Below are 13,638 nucleotides of genomic sequence, written 5' to 3' on the forward strand. Positions count from 1 at the left end.
ACACCTGACAAACCTCTGCATACCATCCATCCTCTGACAAGTGCCGAAGTATACGGTCCCTCAAGTCTGTGCCCATGGATATGGTGCAAACCTCATGACGTCTCCTACTCAAGGCATCTGCAACTACATTTTCCTTTCCCTTGATGTAGTGAACGTCAAAATCATATTCGCACAAAAACTCCATCCATCTCCTCTGACGTGCATTAAGGTTCGGCTGAGTGAAGATGTACTGAAGACTCTGATGATCTGAATGCAACTCAAAGTGATGTCCTAAAAGGAAGTGCCTCCACCTCACAAGTGCATGCACTACTGCCGTGAGCTCAAGGTCGTGAGTGGGATAATTAAGTTCATGAGTCTTAAGTTTCCTAGACTCGAAAGCTATGGCCCTACCACCTTGCATAAGAACTGCCCCTAAACCCTCTAAGGAAGCATCGGTACAAACCATGAAATCAGCTGAAGGATCTGGTACAACAAGGATAGGAGCGCTAGTAAGTGCCTTCTTGAGTTCCTGAAAGACCTTCTCGCACTTCTCTGTCCACTCAAATTTCTTCCCTTTACGCTGAAGAGAGGTAATAGGGTGTGCGACTCTGGAGAAACCTTCGACAAAACGTCGGTAATATCTTGCTAAACCCATGAAACTCCTGACCTCTGTCACACTGGTAGGCGCTGGCCAATCCATAATAGCCCTAATCTTTGATGGGTCCACTGAGATCCCATCACCGGAAATAACATGTCCAAGGTACTTGACCTCAGATCGAAAGAAAGCACACTTCGATAGGCTGCCAAACAACTGGTTATCTCGCAAACACTGCAAAACCTGTTTCAGGTGCTCCTCATGCTCCTTCTCATTCTGAGAATATATCAATATATCATCGAGGAACACGATAACAAAACGGTCCAGAAAGGTACGGAACACCCCATTCATGAGACTCATAAAAACTGCTGGGGCATTCGTAAGTCCAAAGGGGACTACGGTAAACTCATAGTGACCATATCTAGTGCGAAAAGCGGTCTTGTGGATATCACTTTCCACTATTCTCAACTGATGGTATCCTGACTTCAGATCTATTTTGGAAAAGACTTTGGCACCTTGAAGCTGGTCAAATAAATCATCAATTCTAGGCAAAGGATATCGGTTCTTGATGGTTACTTTATTTAGCTGCCGATAATCCATACACAATCGGAGAGATCCATCCTTCTTCTTAACGAAGATAACTGGTGCACCCCATGGGGATACGCTAGGACGGATATGACCCTTCTCAAGAAGTTCCTCAAGCTGAATTTTAAGTTCATTAAGCTCATTTGTGGTCATTCTATAAGGTGCTCTGGAAACTGGCTCGGCTCCTGGTACTAGGTCTATATGAAAATCAATCTCTCTGCGGGGAGGCATTCCCGGTAACTCTGAAGGAAATACATCTGAATATCCCTGAAGGATAGGATGGTCATCGAGCGATGTTTCCTTTTCCTCCTCTTCTCCTTTGTCACTGATAGTGATAGCAAAAAGCTGACATCCCTTTCGCATGCTCCGCTTGAGCTGCATTGCGGAGATCATCCGAAGAGACACGGGCCTCTGAATCCTGGTGATAACTATGGGCGAACCATGATCATCCTCACACTCGATCTTTTTCCGGCGGCAATCCATCTTGGCTCTGTGGGCATAAAGCCAATCCATGCCAAGTACGATTCCGTAAGATCCAAGTGGAGTCACTCTAAGGTCTACTACAGTGGTGGTCTTGCCAATCTGCAACTGACATGCCCTAACCTCGGATTCCACTGACACTCTAGCCCCTGAAGCTAATTCCACTTCCCAACTGACACCCTACCTAGTTGCCACTAGCCCGCAACGCTCCACAACCAATGGAGATATAAAGGAGTCAGTAGCTCCTGAATCAAACAAAATAGATACATTGTTACCTCTGATTATACCTGAAGATTCGATAACCGTGGCCTGATGATCGGCCTGGCGGTTGTCAACCGCTGCGAATACTCTATGGGACCTGCCCATATCACCAACTGTCGGCTCTGAAGCGGCCATCCGCTGACTCCCTGCTACCTGTCCCTGAGGGCAATCCCTCGCCAAGTGCCCCATGGCTCCACAAGTAAAGCAAGCACCCCGTGCCTAGAACTGGGCACCCTGAGGCCTAGAAAATCCCTAACCTCCTGTCCTACTGGATCCGCTGTACCCACCCCTGGAGGACTGCTGAGTCCCCGCCGGCTGTGTGTACTGCCCCTGTGCTCTCTGATCACGTTTCTGTCCCTGAGTCTGCCACTGCTTGGGCTTGGAGCCCTGCTGATACTGTGGAGGCTTCTGTTTCTGGTTCTGTGGTGTCTGTTGTGGAGGAGGGGGTTTGGAGAACCCCTGAGAATTTCGGTTGTTCCCCTTCCAATGTGGTTTTTGGAATCCATAAGTCTGAGGTGCGGGATTTCGGTTCTGATACCGATCCCTATTGTCCTGTGGTCTAACCTGAATTTCCTCGGCAATCAGTGCCTTCTCTACAGCAACTCGAAGGCTCTCTGGAGCGGACATCCTAACAGGCCCGGCTATACCGGCATTCAATCCCCTGATGAAGCAGTTTACAAGAAGTTTCTCATCCTTTAGATAATCTACATATGGCAACAACTCAAAGAATTTACTCTCATACTGGGTTACTGACAAGCCTTTTTGTTGGAGATCATGAAATTCGTCTATACGACGCTGCCTGAAGTGCTCTGATAGGTACCTCTCACGGAACCTCTCGGTGAATATCTCCCAAGTGAGTGTATCAGGTACTAATCCGCATTTGTACTCTTCCTGTCTCCACCAGGTGGAGGCTGTCCCTCTCAGAAGATGAACTGCAACACGTGCTTTCAAGTTGCTCTCATAAGAACGCAACGCAAAGCACCTCTCAAGACTCAGAAGCCATGCCTCGGCCTCTACTCCATCTGTAGAACCTCCGAAGGATGGTGGTTGGAGGCGCATGACCTCTCTGATGAGATCCCCTGGATCTCGACGACCTCTCTCAAAATAAACTGGTTCCACTGCAGGAGGTGGTCCTGGCATATGCACTGACTCTGGCTCATTACCACCCTGGCTCTCTACAGGAATCGGAGCCGGGCTCCTGCTTCGTTCTCTATCAATAGATCTATGACTCCCAGAGTCATGACTCCTAACCGGAGGGTTCTCTGCAGGAATCCTTTCCTGAACAATGCCAATGAGATTCTGAATGGCTGCTAGAAGGTCACGGTTAGGTTCATTTGGCTGTTCGGGAGGTGCTCCTGGGTTCTCCTCTGGAACCGATGCCTCCCTCTCTTCCTCATCGCGAGCTAGGCGCTCATGTCTAGGACCCCGTCCGCGCTTGCGAGCTTGTCGCATCAACGGAGGCATCCTAAGAGGAAAATAATACAAAACAATTAATTTATTTCTTTTAGAATTAAATTTATTTAAATGCAAAATTCCATTTAACAAAATAATTTTTAAATATTCTAAGGCGAAACGTAAGTGAGTAAGGCTCCTAGTGTGGAAACCTTGCTCTGATACCAAAATGTCATGCCCAAAATTTAGGGCAAAAACGGAACAATTTTTTTTTTTTAAAAGATACTAATTTAATTAACAAGCACACTCTTGCGACAAGCGTTAACGAAAATTTCATTAATAAATTCGAGCTCATTCGGAAACGAACAAAGCATCGACAATCTGGTTTATTTTAATTGCGAAAAAAAAAAAAAAACCTACTGGTTTAAATTCTATCTCCAAAAGATATTTAGTTAATAATTTTATTAAATTAATCTTACTAATAGCATTAAGAGAGTTATTTCAATTTGTCCTCTAACATGACTATATAGCCCTTTCAAATTTTTAAAAGTTAACTAATACTTAACTTTTAATTGGAAACCAAATTTGCCCTAGCCCATCCGGCTAGGGTTTTTACCCATAAATCTTATTTAACATGTCACCGTTTTCAAGCTGGGCCGAAACCCCTAAGGCGGCCATGAAATCATATTGCAGGTCGCGGAAGGAAGGAGGCAGGTTTTTGGGTGGCGGGTTGGCCGCGCGCACCACTGTGTGAGCGCACAGTGGCGCCGCGGCACCACTGTGTGCCCACACAGTGGGCGCCGCTGGCGGCACCACTGTGTGGCCACACAGTGGCGGCCATGGCCGTCCACTGTGTGCCCACACAGTGGGAGCCGCAAGCGGCTCCACTGTGTGTGCACACAGTGGGCGCCGCGCGGTCGTCCATTGTGCGTACACACAGTGGAGCCCGCGGGGTCCCCAACTTATATTTTTTTTTTTAAAATTTTTTTTTTAAAAACATTAACATTTATATATATATATATATATATAAATATATAAATATATATATTTATATATATGTATATATATATATGTGGTAATTACATAAATTAACATGCATAGATATAAAGATAAATTTAAATTCCAAATAAGTTTATATATATTTTAAAAGAGAATTTTTTTTTTTTTTATGCGAAATTTCAAGCTAATAAAATAAAGGGAAAGATAACCTTAAGTTAAACTTCTAATTTGACTCAATTAAAAATACAGGTAAAAATCTAAATGAAAACAGACTTTTTATTTCTTTCATAAAACAAGAAGCTTTGCATGCATCACTAGTTTACTTTTTTTTTCAAATATACTAGAAGTAAAATCAAGCCTTTTCTCTTTCTTTAAAACATCTCTAATATATACTACCAAATTTACAGAATGTTTTCTCTGAACAGTCACAATAATAAGACTTCAAATTTATTATTACAAAATTACAACTTGCTTCTCCTCTCTTTTGAATGAGGCATTTATTCACAACAACTTTAAAACAACATCTGCAACTGAATTCAAATATCTTCAAATTCCATCTTCTGAATAACTTTCATGAATTTCTATCCTCTTTGCTCTGGATTTCCTGCATAATAGAAAACACAAAACTGACCACGGAGTGCTCACCTCCCAGCCTAGGCTAACTGGTAGCCACCCCCGAGCTCAGAGAACCAATTCCTAGACGGGTAACAAACAGGCAAACACAAAGAAACACAAAACATACAAATATTCCAGACACATTCCCAACCTGGTTTTCACAGCACCACACTCTGGTGGTGAACATTTTAAAAGGGTGGTAGTGGACCAAATACCCTGAGGAGAATCTGCAAGTATGTAATAACAAGAAGCCACCTCATGGCACAAATAACATATCAAAAATCTCAACCCCATAATCCTTATGCCCCCCAAAGGCATTCTAGCCTTATAACCCTCCTTATGACCCCCATTGCACAAACAGGCCATGCAGCAAGGGTCACACAAAGATCCCTTGTGATCGCTCTCTAAAGAGAGTCTCTCACTCAAGGGCTGTCACTGCTACCACCCTCAAGATCCTCTTCTCTCCCAAGAGAAAGAGAGATCTTGAGAAAACTCCCAAAAACACATTCATTCATAAAACAAAACCAAAAGATTTTCAAACATTCGTTTTCAAGAATACAGATTTTCTTATTCAACAACTTTCAGAAATAAACAAAAACAAGTCATTAAAAGTAAAAATGAAACCAACCTTAATCTGCCCAAAGGTTATAATGATATCTGAAGAAGAGCTGCCCAATCCACAATCCTTTATTTTCCTTAATCAATTTCTTTATCCCATAACATTATTTTTCTTCCAAATTTTTCTTCTGTCTCCAAAAATGGAGAGTGGGTGATTAACCAGCTATTCCCAAAAATCCTCCTTAAGAAGCTCACTCACTGAGTTCTTACAGGATTCTAAGAAAAATCAACAAAAAGAAGGAAGAAAGCAAAAATGCAAAAAGACTTTCCTTCCAAGAGGAAAAATCTGGATTTGATTTTCCTTCAATTTTCAATTTTCGCTCAACTCAAAAAAGCCAATTTTTAAAGCGTTAAAAAGATCATAATAAAGTAGAAACTTGCCTAAAATTACCCCTAACCCCTAGGTATACCTTATGGGCTTCAGGAAACCCTAATAAACTACCCCTAGGTGTTCATTTAACCCATTTTAAACCCCTCTAGAGTTTATTTTCGGGTCAAACATAAGTTGACCACACCAAATATTATATTCTCAAAATATCTTTTTGACAACACATTATTTTATTTAAAAATAATAATAATTAACACTTTCCCATCAAGAGACAAGATAAAATATTAAAATTTAAATCCACACATGTGTCAAGTGGCACTAATAAAATACTTTTACAAAAATAAACATGAAATTGTCTCTTGAGGTTTTTACACAATAAATTTAAATAACACACAGCACACATGCAGCATATACTGATACGAATAAAATACAACACAAACGGAGTGTTGTCTCTCCAAATAGACAAACCCTGGCTTTACGAACATACATAAGTCTAGGTTTGATTCTCCGTAATTTTCCATGGTCACATGGTAAATTTCCTGCGCATCTCAATTTACACATTAGTACTCCCAAATATTCATATAAAATATAATTCAATTATACAACAATGCACATCATTACTTGCATACAATTTTCATCTGCACAGATTGAATACATCTTTTGTCAAGCAAATTCACATAAACAATTTTCATCCCAATTCACATAAACTAAACATACATCATAGTTCTATATTCAAAGTAAAGTCCTGCAAATTCATTAACGACATCTATCGTTGCAATATCATTCTATCTAATAATCATGTAGTGTTCTATCTCATAAAGCATGTAAGTAAAACATCAATTCATAGCAATGTTATCCAATATCCTGAAATCATATAATTTCTAAGTCTCAAAATGCATCAAAACAAAGTATCCATAGTAGTCTAAAATATAAAATCCACTGAATGTCAAACTGAGTCGAGGTGAGGCCTCACAATAGGGTTGCTTAGGGTTTGAATCTTGAGCTGCTATTTTGATTATTTGCATAGACTTCTTAAAGACTTCACTAGAAGATTTGTGGTAAGGTCACCATGTTATATATTTTGCCCAATCTTTGATTTATAAGGTCGTGACTTGCTAACTGGGATTTCACTATGTTGAAAACAACCGTAAGAAATGACTGCTCCTTTGCTTTTACTAACCAATATATGTTTTTGTATCTTCATCATGCTTTACTTCTGTAGTGTTGACTGTAGGTGCTAGCATTATCCTTGTATCTTTTGGTACTGTTCTTAAGCCTGCAAAATATGAAAAATCTTACTATCCATGGATACTTTGTTGCCTTAAAACTCACATGTTATCATTGCCTTTGGGACTGTGATCTTTCGACCAGATGATTGTTTCTTGACATCCCATCACTTTGACTGAGTCTACATTCTTCATAGGAATGCCATCGTCTATCTTACTGTGTTGTTCATTCCTTGTCCTGGATTGCAACTATTGAACTTTGTAAACACTTGTCATATAAGGACTATGGCTATCACCTTGGCATAAATTCATAACATGGGTTTTCTATATTGTGGTGTTGTCCTTGTGAATTTGATTGCACTTTTTCAACATCTTGTTGTACTAATTTGATATTGTCATTGTCCATAAATGCCCGATATAGTTAGCCAATAAGGTTGGGATGTCTTATTAAGACTATTATCTTTGTTGCTCATAGAGACTGAGACCTTTTGACTATTCTTATAGGATCAATACCTTGTATCTTCTCTGGGCTCCTTTTGTTGTCATATTAATCTCTAGCCGGCACTGTGGTATTGAAGCTATTCTACTTGTCCTTGCACTACCATTTTGATCAATATACCTTTGTTCTTTTTGTGGTCTTGTGAACAGGTCACAACGACAGTGACTTGTGAATCATGGAATCACTGTTTACTCTATCTTGACTATGTGAACCTATGAACAACTTCTATGACTTACTCACTGATTTGAGGACTATAGTCTGGATTAATGCCACTGCCTTCCTTCATCTTCTCTCTATTTTGATATTAGCTTCTTTTAGCTCATTTTGGATTAAAATTGAAGCCCTGGGACCATCTATGAAAAGAAGCTCTGAAAGATCCATGACTATTCTTTGCTGCACCTCTAGAGTCTCATAAAACATTTATGACTGTAAGCTAAAAGCATGAATTCCTTTCTTTGATGGCTGAGTATGGATTCATTCTCTTGTCCTTTACTTAATTTTCTTGCATGCTTACAAAAGACATCAAATTTGTTCATCTTTAGGTAGTCCATGTGCAACAATGAAGATGATTCATAGTCATCTTTGAGGTATATGGTTATGGACAACTCCAAGTCCCTTAAGTATGTTGCTTGATTAATTGTACTAGCACTCATGACTACTGCTCCTAAATCCATGTATGCTTCTAATATCTCATGACTGAGATTTTACAGTAATGTTGTTTGTATGCAATGAAGAAAAAGATGTGTCATCCTTATTAATATGCCTTATTCATGACTGATGACTTGTTTTGATTTGGTCTCCAAAAAAATTTGCTTACTGCTTTGTGATTGTTATGATTGATCTTTAGAATTATTGGTTGTGATGGAACCCATGTGGGAGTGCATGAAGATTGTTTTCTTTGTTGCATTATCACTTGATCATTGCTTGGTGTTCATTAACTTTATCTAATTAGTTAAAAGACGGTGGCATTAATTTCATGGTAGCTCTTACTATCACTCTGTCATTGTACTTTTTTGGCTTTTCATATAAGAACATGTTGGGCTCAACCCTTGTGGGAGCCACATTTTACCCCACATGTTATAATTTAATTTTCTTGTATCTGCTCAGGAAGCAAACAATTTAGACAAAAACATGCATTTGATGATGATCTGATTTATATAATAAGCTAGTTGTTATGATGCACATGAGAGTTGAATTGTATGCTTGTAGGTGCATGTGCAGGTAATGGATGATGACCCTTTATTACTCTAACACTTATTTAATCAAATGCAAGTACTCAGGGCAGTGAGAAAGCAACCAACTAATTGTGAGCTAGTCAAGGGCTGCAAATGACACCAGGCAATAAAGAGGGGACTCATCATTCAGGAAATGACGAGTCACCATTCATTCTATGCATTTACTTTATCTTTTTTTTATCTTCAAGTATATAGTTTACCTTTTATTTCAACCATGGAGGCTAGTCTTATAGCTTGTGTGAGACATTGTACATTCATATTAATAGAGATTACTTTTTAAGAAATTTTGTAACTTTTCTATCTCATATGTATCAAGATAATGAAATATGATTGTGTAATCTTCGTCTTTTTTCTCAAATACTCATGAATGCAATCTGGAAAACTAAAAATGTACCTTCTTGCTCATGTGTAAAACATCATAGCTCCCCCTGATTGAGCTAGTACTAAAAATAGGTAACAATAAGTATTGAAAATAATAGGAGAGATGATGGCAAAGTTGGAAAGAGGGATAAAGTAAAATTTTTGTAAAATCCTAAGGTTCATCAAAATAAACAACCTAATGAGGAAGATAAGCTAGATAAGTTGATGAGTGTAGTCAAGGATTTGAGTTATAAGGTGGCTAAAAATGAAAAGGGCCTACTGCAAGGTAGACAAGGGTTTCAGAAACATATGAGGTTGCATGAAATGCCTAATCACACCAATTGGAAAGATGGTAAGCCCACTCAAGAAAATTAGAAGGTTGTAGCATCAGGTAGTAAGGATACCCCAGACCCTTTGATGAGACCAAGTGCACATGTGTTTGACGATGTTCTATGGTGTGTACCCTATAATATGCCTCATTGTCCTCGTCAGTGTGAGGTTGCTAAATCTATTTTATGATAGAGGCATCAAGGTGAAAATAGTGAGGGAAGTATTCACCCTAAGAAGACAATTAATATAGTGTCAGTACACCCTTATGAAGTTGGGGAGTGTAATTCTTCTTAGGATGAAGTAAATCTTGTTACAAGCAAGGGTTACCGTTGAACCAAAAGATCGACCTATCAATGCTCGATACAACCACTAGATCTATAGAATCCACAAGAGGCTATTAAACCATGTCACAAATCCACAAGAGGGATGGTGGCCCACTACCAACAATCCCCCTCCTAGCATCACTCGTTGCGGCCTGCATGATTCAAACCTATGACCAAGCTTTGATACCACTTGTTACAAGCTAGGGTTGTCGTTGCACCAAAAGATCGACCTGTCAATGCTTGATACAACTACTAGATTTATAGAATCCATAGGAGGCTTTTAAACCATGTCACAAATCCACACGAGGGACATTGGCCCGCTGCCAACAATCCCCCTACCAACGTCACTCCTTGCAGCCTACATGATTTGAACCTGTGACCAAGTTTTGATACCACTTGTTACAAGCTAGGGTTGTCGTTGCACCAAAATATCGACCTATCAATGCTTGATACAACCACTAGATTTATAGAATCCACTAGAGGCTATTAAACCATGTCGCGAATCCACACGAGGGACGCTGGCCCACTGCCAACAATCCCCCTCCCAGTGTCACTCACCACGGCTTGCGTGATTCGAACCTATGACCAAGCTCTAATACCACTTAGTACAAGCTAGGGTTGTCGTTGCACCAAAACATCGACCTGTCAATGCTCCATGTAACCACTAGATTTATAGAATCCATAGGAGGCTGTTAAACCATGTCGTGAATCCACATGAGGGATGCTGGCCCACTACCAACAAATCAGATATTTGTAGAGAACACCTGCATCAACAAAAGTTTAGGCCTGGCCTAGACAAGGAGGTATGTATGATAATTAATGTTATACATAATGTTGATATTGACATTAGGATGAAGAGACCAAGTGATGAAGAGATAAGGTCTCATACTTTAGTTATTGTTAATCAGGTTAGAAACATTTATAACCTGAGAAATAGGGTAATTAGCTTGAATCAGGATCAACCTAATGTGAGTGCTCCTAAGGAAATAAAAGTAAGCAAGATTGAATAAAAGAGAAAGTCACATAAAGTACAACCTGGTGTGCTTGTTAAGGATCACAAGGCAACTAATGCAAAGGAGAAATTGGCGGTTGATAGTGCTAATAAGAATGCATCCTCGGTCGATAAAAAGAGGAATGTCAAGAAAGAAATGGTTATTGGGAACCCACTTGATGTGTCCAATATTTTAATATTTAATATGACTCAAACTCTGTCATAGTTAAAGGTTTTAGTTCCTCTGATAGAAATGTTGAAGATTGAAGAGCAGAAAGATGCTGCATTATCATTATTCTCTAATGCACTATCAAAATTAGTTGGTAAATCTAAGCATGCAATTGACAATGTTAAAATTGAAGAGATAAGAACTCCTGAGGTATATGTAGGTACTACAATCACTCAAAACCCATCTCAAGTTGACCCTTTTTATTTGACACTTTTTGTGAAAAATAGTCTGGTAAGGAATTGCATGATAGACTTTGGAGCTGCAACAAATGTCATGCCATATGGAGTCATGAAGGAATTGGGATTGTGGATAGATACTTCATTTGGTAAATTTTATGCAATGAATAACAGAGAAATCTATGTTATTGGAACTATGAAGTACATGGAAGTAAAATTGGCTAACTTTCCTGAAGCAGTATATAATATGGACATCCTTGTTGTAGATACTTTTCTTCACTATGGAATTTTTCTATCTAGGCAGTGGGTAGATATAATGGGTAGAAATGTACAGTTAGATTTGTCATATGCTACTATACCAGTGAATGCAAAGGAAGTAAAGTTGTTTAGAGAACCAAGAGCATCCACAGTAGTGGTTTTGGTGAATTCTAATCAAATGACATGTTTTTGTGACGTTCATTTAGGAGGTTTTATTGTTGAAAGTACTAACCCATTGTTAAAAAGAACAAATCAAATAATACAAGATATACAGAATGAGGAGGATGGATTATGGAAAAAAAAATTTGATGGTGCATGCTCCCAAGAAGGGTTTGGTGCTGGTGTTTTGTTTATTTCACCCACAGATAGGACTTTCAAGTACTCCTTTCTACTAGCATTTAAATGTACACATAATACTATTGAGTATGAGGCTTTTTTGTTGGGGTTATAAATTGCAATTAAACATGGTATTTAGATTCTAAAGGTTTTTGGGGATTCAAAATTAGTGGTATCCTAGGTTAGTTCAAAATATGCTTATAAGAACAAAATACTTAATCAATATAAGCATGTTGTTTGGGATTCCATTCAGTTTTTTGATGCTTTTCTATTGATTGGATTGGAAAGGCAAAAAATATAATGGCAGATTTTTTGGCTAATGTGGCTTTGAAGTCTGATGATATCACATTGGTCGGGATGTCACAAGTAGAAATGAAGTTGAGGCCATCTATAACTGAAAAAAATTATAATTGGCAAGTGTTTGAAGATGATGATGACATTCTAAAGTTCATCCAATATATAGATCAATATGAAATACAAGAGATAGATTTCAATGCATTTGTGGAAGTCATAGAAGGGAAGGATACAATCTTTACAAATGAGGTACTGCAACTGAAGAGAAATAAGATACCTAAAGGACTAGTTTCCCTAGAGAGAGTCTTTGACAATAGTGATAGTGCCATGAACAAAGTATCTTCATCTTTAAAAGAATATTTAGAAGAAGTTAATTTAGGTATAGAAAACTCACCCAAAATGGCATACATTGGCAAGAAACTAAGTCCTCCTATTAGAGTTAACTTGATACAACTATTGAAGAAATACAAGAGAGTTTTTGTTTGGTCTTGTGATGATTTAAAAGCTTATAGAGAGGATCTATTCCAACATGAAATGCCACTAGAACCAGATGCTAAGCCATTTAGACAGAAGAAAAGACTAATTCATCTGATCCTATCCCTAAAGATGTAGCAAGAATTGGCTAAACCGAGGGGAGGGGAATAATTAAGCCTATTAGACATTCTTCTTGGGTTTCAAATTTAGTGCCCATTAAAGAGAAGAATGGGGATATTAGATTATGTGTTGATTTAAAAAATCTGAATATTTCTTCTTTGAAAGACAATTATCATCTGCCTAACATGGAAGCTATGTTGTAGAAGGTAACTGGTTGTGAGTTATTGTCTATGATGGATGATTTCTTAGGATACAATCAGATGAAAGTCAAGGAGTCAGAGTAATATAAAACAACCTTTACAACTCCTTGGGGAACTTAGATTTATGTGAGAATTCCATTTGGTTTGACTAATGTTGGTTCAACATTTCAAAGAGCCATGGAGGTGGTATTTGCAGAATTCATCAATATAATCATGGTGGTTTATCAAGATTAGTTTACAACATTCTCGAAAGATGCCATGGATCACTGTGCACATTTGGAGAAAATATTCATAAAGGCCCTAGATTATGGTATTTCACTAAACCCAAAGAAATGTAATTTTGTTGTAATAGAAGGTAAGATGCTTCGACACATTGTTTCTAAGGAAGGGGTGAAAATAGATCTTGAGAGAGTAGCAACAATTAATAAAATTGCCATCCCAAAGACAGTAAAAGAAATACAATCATTTTCTGGCCAGATTCATTTTGTTAGGAGGTTTACTTTGAACTTTGTAGAGATTGTGAAACCAATTGCCAAAATGTTAAAGAAAGGGTTCAAGATGGAGTGGACAACTGAGGTATTAGATGCTTTTGTGAACATCAAAAGAGCTATTAAAGACATGCTCCTGTATTAAAATCTCCTGAGTATAAGAAACCTTTCTAATTGGCTTCTTTCACCTCATTCCATACCATTACATCAGTACCGTTATAGAAAAACCACCAAGGGTATGAGAAAC

Source organism: Cryptomeria japonica, chromosome 5 (genome assembly GCF_030272615.1).
Source record: "Cryptomeria japonica chromosome 5, Sugi_1.0, whole genome shotgun sequence".
Classification (NCBI taxonomy): Eukaryota; Viridiplantae; Streptophyta; class Pinopsida; order Cupressales; family Cupressaceae; genus Cryptomeria; species Cryptomeria japonica.